General features: G+C 44.6%; 1 protein-coding gene across 4 annotated transcripts in view; it reads left to right on the forward strand.

Annotated features, from left to right (window-relative positions):
• The first annotated feature begins 1,909 nt into the window (after positions 1 to 1,909).
• SLC11A2 (solute carrier family 11 (proton-coupled divalent metal ion transporter), member 2) overlaps positions 1,910 to 9,196 on the forward strand; it is a 27,284-nt gene continuing 19,997 nt past the window's right edge. For 2 of the 4 annotated variants that reach the window (XR_001146038.1, XM_012732548.1), the window contains exon 1: positions 5,770 to 5,929. The gene's annotated coding sequence lies outside the window, so the exon portion shown is untranslated. Of the gene's footprint in view, positions 1,942 to 5,766; positions 5,930 to 9,196 lie in introns of those variants that run through there. The other 2 variants (XM_012732547.1, XM_012732546.1) reach the window with 2 other exon arrangements.

Below are 9,196 nucleotides of genomic sequence, written 5' to 3' on the forward strand. Positions count from 1 at the left end.
GCGGGGTCAGGGGTCACGCGGCCTCCGCTCGCCCTCGGCTGGCGGGACCTGGCGCAGGGTGGCCCAGAGCCGGCCGGGGAGCAGGTGCCGAGGCCGCGATGGGCACTCCGGGCCCCTGAGAGCGGGGAGGCCCCGGGGCGCGGGGCGCGGGGGCCATCTGGAGCGGCTTTTCGCCGGACCGCCGCGGGGGAGACGTGCGCGGGGAGCCTCGTCCCTTCCCCGCCCGGCCTCGGAGGAAGGCCGAGCCTCGGGCCGCACCGGTCGCCGCGGGGCCCGTGACCAGAGTGCCTGACCCGCTGCACGCCGGGGCAGCGCCGCCGGGCACAGGGCAAGGTTCCCGCCGCCCCTTCTTATCTGGGGCGCCCGCCCGCGCCCTGGGGCCTCCTGCCGCCTCTCTTCAGCAGCAACAGCGGGGGGGAAAAAAAACACGTATTTTTTGGGTGCCGCCTCACTTCAGCCGCAAAAACCATTTTCTTTGGTACGGCCATTAAGTTTTGTATCAGCCCCTCTCCACACTGTCCTTTATGTCCCCTCTCCCTCCTCTCACCTTAACCCCAGCGCCCCCGCGGGGCCGAGGTCTGCTGGTTAAAAGCTGAAGCCTGGTGCAGCCCATGTCAAGGGGGCGCCTGGCCTGTGGGCAGCTCAGTACCCGTGCGTGGACTTCAGGGCTGTGTAGCTGCCAAGGTCCAGGCAGAGGGAAGTTTTCAGGTGGGGGTGGGGGTGGGGTGGTGTAGGAAGGTTTCCGGTGTGTGTGGCTGCCGGGGTCCAGGAGAAGGTTTTCCTGTGCAGGGATGGGGGGCGTGTGGAGGGGGTGGGGAGCATTATTGCACATGACGGGAAGGGGGGTGCATGCTCCCCATCAGTGCCGTTTCATAGGTCCTACTTTTAAAGTTGTCCCTTTCTTTTTTCTTTTTAATTTCCGGCTTTGGATTCCTTTTTCACTTGTGTTTTTCGCAACAAAATGTATTATGTTCATAATATAGTATGCTGTTTCAAAGAGCATCCTTAGGGGAGAAGTTGATGAACCAGGGCTGAGTTTTTCGTGTCTGAAATGATGTGCTCTGCTGTCCACTGCTTTCAGAGGAGGATTGTGAAGTAAAAAGAGTTTGACGTGTGATGATAGGCTTCCAGGAACTTTGCTGGCCATACTTTTAGTGAGTGTGGTTGAGAACAGGGGAGGGTATGCTTACCTTGACGTCTGAGGAATCCGAAGCCAAATACTTGTCTGTGTCTGCTGTTGAATTCCTTGCTTAGCTTCTTTGCGCTTTTGGTTCCACATACTAAAAGACAGGAGTAGTAAATGAGTTAATATATGAAGTCTTAAAACAACGGGCATACAGGAGTTTTTGTTGCTACTACCTGCATTTGCTTTCTATCCTCTTAAAGATTCCAAGCTAAAGAATTCTGGCCTCATTAACTTTACTCAGAGTCCTGGGAGCCAGTTACAATGAGCCCTTGGGTCACTATTTCCTGCCAGGTCATTAACTTTGGGGATGTGTTATAACTACAAGTGCCTAGATACATTCGGCCTTGTGTGTTTTTTTTGGAGGTGGGAAGTCATTAAATAAGCTTGGAAACTCACCAGGTTGGAAACTCACCGAGGTGTCTGTGATAACTCTGTTGGTAAATGAAACCTAAGAACTTTTTAGGCTGCTTAGTTTTTCACTGAATAACATTTACAGTCTTGGCTGGTGCAGTTTATTTTGAACCCAATACCAGAAAGGGCATGATTGCAGCATACTTGGTTTGTCTTGTTTCCGGAATAACTGGGACTCTGGAGGGGAATTTCTGGGCAGCCCGACAGCACTTTTTGTTAATGAATGGGTAAGGTTGATGGAAATGTCACCATGCTCTAATGTTAGGAAATCAGCAGGAGGCCTTTGTTTCACTCTACAGAGCTGCTAAGCATCTTTGACTGGCTTTGGACTCAATGAATCCAAGGTTAGAAATTTGTATCCACAAAGTAGCATCTTTTCTGCTTGGGTGGGTGGAAAAAAGTTTTTACTCCCTACCCTCTGACACATCTATAAATGGCTGCTGACAGACTTAGTTCTTTCTGGGAGGGTAAATGTCCTGCTCAGGTTCTTTCTGTACTAAGGGAAGATTGTTTTGTCTCCAGTCCTCCCAAGTAAGCAGCTGTGTAGATAGCACTATAGAAAATAATCTCAAAATGAGAAATCTTGAATTTACAAGGAACATAGTTTACTGTTTTAGTGTCTCTGAAGCCTTCTTGTGCTTGAATAAGGAAAATGACATCTTTTAGGAGTTGAGTATACGAGGTGGTTGTCATATTTGTCATAGTATGTCATGTTGTCATGCTTATAATCTGCTTTTTGAATAACATTTTAGTAACAGAATGTAAGGAATTGGAATATATAGAACCCCCTCTCACTCATCAAATGCCATTTATTCTTCCCATGATTTAATAAACATATACCAAACAAGTAACACTTACTGGCCCCTGTAGACACACAGAAGAGTCCTTCAGGTATAATCAGGAATAATGTGGGTAAAATAAAGCAACACGTGTACTATGAATCTTATTTATTATTTTTAAAGTTATTGTTTATGTATACAGAGCTGGGGTACAGGTGTGGGGGCAATGAGAGGATTCACCAGAGAGAGACAGAACAGGCAGATGGACGAAGTACACTGCTGAGGGGAGCAGCAGGTGAGACAGGAGAGGTCTGCGGTGCCATGTGGGTCAGCTCCTGGGGCCCAGGATCGAGCTCACACTGAAGTGGCTGCGGCCAGCTTGCAGTGCTGCGGCCTAATCCATTATGCCCTATGAATTTTACTTTATATAATATATAATAGTAATAGGGAGGGCCCTATGAATTATATTTTAATAAAATATAGACCATAAATAGCAAGAAATGATAAAACTGGATTTTCTAATCCCTTTTCTACTTTTAATTTGAAGTCAGAGTAACCTAATTTTTTTTTAGTTTAAACACCAGTTTCCACTAAAAACATAAATAGGCCTAACTTAATTTATCCTCTGTCTCTGCCAATTGCTGATAGGTTGATAGGTTGTTTGGGTTATTTTTGTTTGTCCCATTTGTCACTAATTGTCAAGTGCTTAGGTGGTTGTGCTTAGGTGGTTGTCGAGTGTCTCTTACTTAACGAAAGGAGAAGGCTACAAGTTAATTATTAAAAATATGACTGGTTCCAGAGAGCAAAAGGAAGTGTGTATGAGGCTGGAGAAGCTTATGGTTATTGTACCCTGTCTCTCTTTTTGCTTTAGGGAAAGAAACTCCAAGAAATAGGCACTTTAAATTGTTAAGGCCAGCTGTCACCCCAGGGCCATACCTGTTCCTGGAATAAGTGAATTTAATGTAATCTAATAGTAATCATTGTTCACATCTGGCATACAAAAGGTGTTTAAGAAAGTATGAGGGGAAACATTTCCTCCGAGACAAGCAGTAACTTTCTTATTTAATGTAAAGGTATTTTTGAAATTGTTTATGGAACTTGGAGTTGTGTCCCAGTGAGAGATGTGACAGGCCAGGGGGCCAGCTTGGTCCCTGACAGGGAGACACACTGCTGTGGACTATTAGAAGGAAATTTGAGGAATCTCACACTGAGAGTTGGGGGGACAAAGACCAAGCTGTGGGCACTGGAAATAAGACTTGAGTGACCCTGAGATGTTAGTAGTTAAGAAAGTTTGGGTTCTGGTTAAGCTTGGAGCACTGAGCAGAGAAAGTGAAGAGCTCTCCTCAGCAGGTGGCAGGCCTTTCCAGTACTGAATTCTCTGGTTGATGAGTGATATTTTTGTCTAAAAGAGCAGTTCTTGGCAGCCTGACCACATTTCTGTCGTGTTATCACTTTTGACACCCAAGCAGCCAGTTTCATTATCAGCGGTACTGTCCTACTCCCGCTCTCCTCTTGGAGCTAATATTTTTCCTTCTTTATCTTTAGATGGTCTTGATGTCAAGGTCCCCCCCCCCCAATGTTAAATAGATTCTCAAAAGTCCAGGTCTGGTGAGAAGCAGTAAACTGAGTTGACACTGAATTGAAATTGGGTCTCTGGTAGACTGAGCGAAACGTCTCCAGTTTTGAGGTTACTGTTACATTAGTGGGAGTAAAGCAAGTAAAGCTCTGTGTTGATGCTTTAGTGGCCACTGCGCCAGAGAAAGGGGCAGGCAGGCTGGCCGCAGGCCGCCCAGACACCCCGGTGTGCATTAAGCACATGTACAATAGCAGCACTGTTTGTACTTGATGAACTGGGCTTGTCTGCATTCCTTTTGCTTGAAGGCATTCTAGTCCCCAGGTAGATAGGCAGGACCAGAGTTTAGGATCTCTAAAAATTTTAATTTTGTTATTGAAGTAACGTAGAATTAAGTTTCAGGTATGTGTCGTTAAGTTCAGCTCTAAAAGTACACTTCTACCCTTAGGAAGTAGACGTAATCAGTCTTCTTCAACCTGCCTTTTTTATTGTCTTATGTCACATTCATTTCTAGAAGTGAAAAATAGGATACATTTACCCAAATAATTTAAAAATTAATTCCAAACTTTATGTCCTCAGGAATAACCCAGAAATTCACATGATTTTCTAAGTTCTTTCTCTTCTCTCACTCCCAGTGGGGGCAGATTGAGTTAGAACTAATTAGATGAATGTCCTCTGTCGAAAGACTCTGAAAATGGTGCCTCTTCGCTGACTTGGATAGGAAGAACAGGCAGTAATAATCCCATTTTTCAAAAAGTGGTTAGCCATTTTCTTAATTGAAGCATGCAGCGTCCTATAAGCGGTTGGCTGTGTCTGGACTACTTGAGTATTTTAAAGAATTTTGTTGATTCCGCATCTGCCAGGGGCATGCGTTCACTCACCGTCAAGAACATCTCATACAACAGAGACTTTTGATTAATAGCAATGCGATGGTTCCTAGCAATATCAAGTACTTTAGCCTAAAAGCAGACCTTTCGGGAAATGGAAATTTTAATCAAATCTGGGAACCTTTATGTTTTCTTCAAAACAACTAGAATTGTAAATCCCAACTCCTTGTTATACTCTAGGGTTCCCTTTTTAAGCCTTGATCTGTGTAGCTGGAAATTGCCACATTGTCACCAGCATTTCACTGACATCAAATATAGAGGGACCAGAGGGAAAAGAAATGGCGTTGCTAGCCAAGTTTAAATGTTTCCTTTTCACCTTTGTGTTTTCAATGGTTTCCTTGCAAACACGTCTCTGGTTGCCACTGAAAGTTCCCATTCACAATGCTGTCTTTGACTTTATTGATACAGGGAAGGGAGGGAAAAGGCAAGAATTACCAGACCGTTGAAAAACATTCCTCTAAACCTTATGATTAATTTTAGGGAGAATTTTGCAACACTGAACACATCTGTAAAAATCAATGAAAAGGTTGTTTTGAGTGCTTTTGCTCTCTACAGGGGGATTTAATAAGAAAAAACTTACCTCAAACACTTTTTTTTAACCCCCTTTTTTTTAACAACTTTTCAGACTTTCTTAGGGGAATTTTTTTTTTTTTACAAGTTTGGGTTATCCTAATTGTTATTCTGGAGTTCTTATAAATACTAAGAGAATAACACAATTATTATTCATTTGACGTTCAGCATTTATTATAACTACTTGTATTCAGGGAGGTATTTAGCTTTACAGAAATAGTCTCAAGGACTGTCAGGGAATAAATCATTTCAAATAACAAAGAGTACTGAGAGCAGAGCAATATGGAAGGGAGGTAGGAAGTCGGGAAAACACTTCCCTGAGGAGAAGGGGTCTGACTCTTTGCATTCAGGTGGAACTCCCAAGTCTCCCAAGGTGGATCGCCAACGCGGCTGTTTGGGCACTGAGACAAAACCAGTATTGAGTGAAGCTTAAGGCAGTAAGCACCTGCCAGCGGGACAGCTGCAGATCTCTGCTTACTCTTTACAGAACTTTGTCGAGAGAGTTCAGCTGAACATCCCTGAGGTACTGGCTGAGAAACAGAGCAGATCCATATCACCTTTATGTAAAAAATAATACAGGCACATGGTAATTTTTTTTTATTTAAGTGCAGATAGTATACAGTATATATTCCATGAGAGGTTTTCCTTTCACCTCATTTGTGCTTCTGCCATGCTCAGGGACAGCATTACCAGTTTTTGGTGTGTTCTTTGGAAGATTATATGTGTGTGTATTTTCTTTTTGCTACATAAATTATAACACACTGTTCTAAGTTGAGTTTTTTATTTGACATTGTATCTTTGAGACTTTCCTTTAAATACACAAAGATCTGCATTATGTACTTATTTAAGATTTATTTTTTATGTATACAGAACTGGAGTACAGGCCAAGAGGTGTGGGAGTGATGAGAAGATTCACCTGAGTGGGGAGCAGAACAGGCAGATCAAGTAAAATACACTGCTGAGGGGAGCAGCGGGCAAGACAGGAGAGGTGTGCTGCGCCGTGTGGATCACCTCTGGGGCTGGTGATCAAACTCACTGAAGCAGCTGTGGCTGGCTTGCCGTGCTGCGTCCTAACTGTTGTGCCACCAGGAAGGGCCTCTGCATTATTTATAGTAATTGCATTGTGTTCCATCCTATGAATAAACTGTTTATTTAACCAAACCCCTATTAATATTTAGGCTGTTTCTAGTCCCTTGACATCACAGATGATGCTGTGGGAAATATTCTTGCACATACCTGTAAGAGGATTTCTTTAGGCTGTATCCTTAGAAGTGAAATTGCTGGGTCAAAGAATATGTGGGAGAACTCAGCTGCTGTGGCTGCCGACAGCTTCATAGTCTTGAGACTTAACCTCTGCACTGGGAGGCCCAGTATCACTTTATCTGTTGTTGATTGCTTTTTGGTAGGAGACTGGATTTAATGCTGGATTTCAGAGAAGGTGATCCTTTGTGGCTGGGGGGTTAATCTTAATTACCACAGTTTTGCTGTGTTGATTTTGATTGCTTTTATCTCAACTTGATATTTTCGGTAATGCAATTATATGATTAAAAAGAGTTAGTGGTACTTTACTGGAGTGCAAAGCTATTTTTTTTTTAAAGATTTATTTATTTGTACATACAGAACTGGGGTACAGGCCAGAGGCTCAGGGGCAGTGAGAGGCTTCACCAGAGACAGAGTGGGGAACAGAACAGGCAGATCGACGAAGTACACTGCTGAGGGGAGCAGCGGGTGGGTCAGGAGAGGTCTGCCACGCCATGTGGTCACCTCCCGGGCAGGAGGGGATCGAACTCATGCGGAAGTGGCTTAAGCTTCTTTGTGCTGTGCTTTAACCCACTGCGCCACCAGGGAGGGCCGCAAAGCTATTTTAATATTAACTGCTTCTGTAACTGGGTGGTCCCCAGGAAAAGGGGAGGTTCCAGGTTCCTTGCCCCATCCAAAAGAGGGTGGAGTTGAGGGGAAGAAGCTGGAGAGAAGACTGGAGAAGGAAAGAAGCAGGATGGAGAGCCAGAAGGAGAGCCTGGAGGAGGTAATAGGAGAAGAGAAACATGTGAAGAAGGTGCTCTTGCTTCTTGGTAGTGGACTGGTTGAAACAGATGTGGGTGAGAGACCCATGGGTCTCTGTGGTTAACTAGGGCAGCTTTTATCTTGATTTTCATTCTGCTCTTTTCCTTCTAGACTTATGTTTTTGACCCTTTACTATGGTTCCCTGCTGAAAGATGCTTTAGACTTGTGGCGGGCTTTCAGGCCTCACTTTGGGCCAATCCTGTTTGGGTGGACTTTACTTACAAGGGGGATGGGTGACTTTGGATGCTAGTTTTAGAAACTATATTCTTTGTCTTGTCTGTATTGCACACTAATTGTATTAAAGTTCCTTTCCATTAAAGGTCTTACATGTTTTGTTTTGATGAAGCAGATGGCAGAACTTATTTAGAGTCGGGTAGGTTTGGGGGTTCTGGGGTCCCCTTTTCCCTACCCTGTAACAGATTTGGTGACTCAGATGAGACAGAGCCACCATGGTTAGTCACAGGGAAAGGTGACTTCCTCATGGCATTGGCTACCATAAGCACAAATGTGGTTTTTGTTTCTCTAGTGTGCTTCAGATGTGTGTAGATTTGCTGTTAAAAAAAAAAAAAAAACTGGTTTGGGCGTTGTGAAAAGTCTGTCTGTGTGTGATTTGTTGGTAGTTACTTGCTCAGAGGTTTGGCTTTGTGGAAATTGTTCTGTGTAGAGTTTTACTCCCAGGATGGCAGTACATGGGTCTGTGTGGCCTGATCAAAGATGGCGTCTGAGGCCGCGAGGCGCCCTTCTCCCTGCCCTGTGACACTTCCAACATCTCTGTAAGTTTCACGGAGACTTAACTACTGTGCTACAAAATAAGCACAACTGATAAATGTTGTCTTGTCCCCCCTGAATTTGGAGTCACCTTTGATTCCTTAATTATCTGATGGGAGGTTTTTTACAAGTCAGCCTTGTTGATGGGTGCTCGTTACAGAAGATGGCCAGAGATCTGTGACCACAGGGGTTTGCTAATGTCTCCCCTTCTCCACAGTTAAACCTAATCCAGCAGGGTACTGGACATCTGGGACACACCCACTTCCACCTTCACCCCAACCTCCCAAGCGCCTCATTATAGGCCCCCAAAAGTGCTGGCATCCTGCAGATGTTGCCAAAGCCTCCTAGTGCCTCAGCTCTTTAGAGCCCCGCGGAACTAGGCCGCAGTCAGTAGTTTCACTTCCCAGGTGTTGAAAAGTTCGGAGTGGGACCCGAAACGTAGCCGAAGTCTCTGCAGGAAAAGCTGAGACTGGGAAAGAGTCACCCTCTACTAGCATCGATATATGCTGGTGAAGGGATTTTCCCCGCTACCCAAAAAACCGAGGGATGAATGAGCTTACATTGTTAGTTAAATCTTTTGAAAATAAAACATAATTCAGCCTAGTAAAGTGAAAAGATTTGGCTTTATTGACATGAATTGTGAATTGGGCAACATCTCACTGAGCAAGTAGCATGGAATATCAGAAGACGGCACACATGGCTTTTATAGAAAGGGGGGAGAGCGAACGCTGGACAGGGACAACACCGATGTTTCAGCTAGGCTCACCTTCCTTGGGGAACTGTGGCGTCGGTGTACAGATTGCTCTACTCCTCTTGAAAGGGAAATTCCAGACTGGCTAAGATTCCACTCCTAGGAGGGTGAGGTGCTAAGTCTCAGCACAGGTGATACATTTTGGACCTGTTGTCTCTTTTTAAACAGATCAAAGGGAGGAATAGTCCTTTAAAAAATGGTAAAAGC

This window comes from Condylura cristata, unplaced genomic scaffold (assembly GCF_000260355.1).
Source record: "Condylura cristata isolate star-nosed mole 26May11 unplaced genomic scaffold, ConCri1.0 scaffold00034, whole genome shotgun sequence".
NCBI lineage: Eukaryota > Metazoa > Chordata > Mammalia > Eulipotyphla > Talpidae > Condylura > Condylura cristata.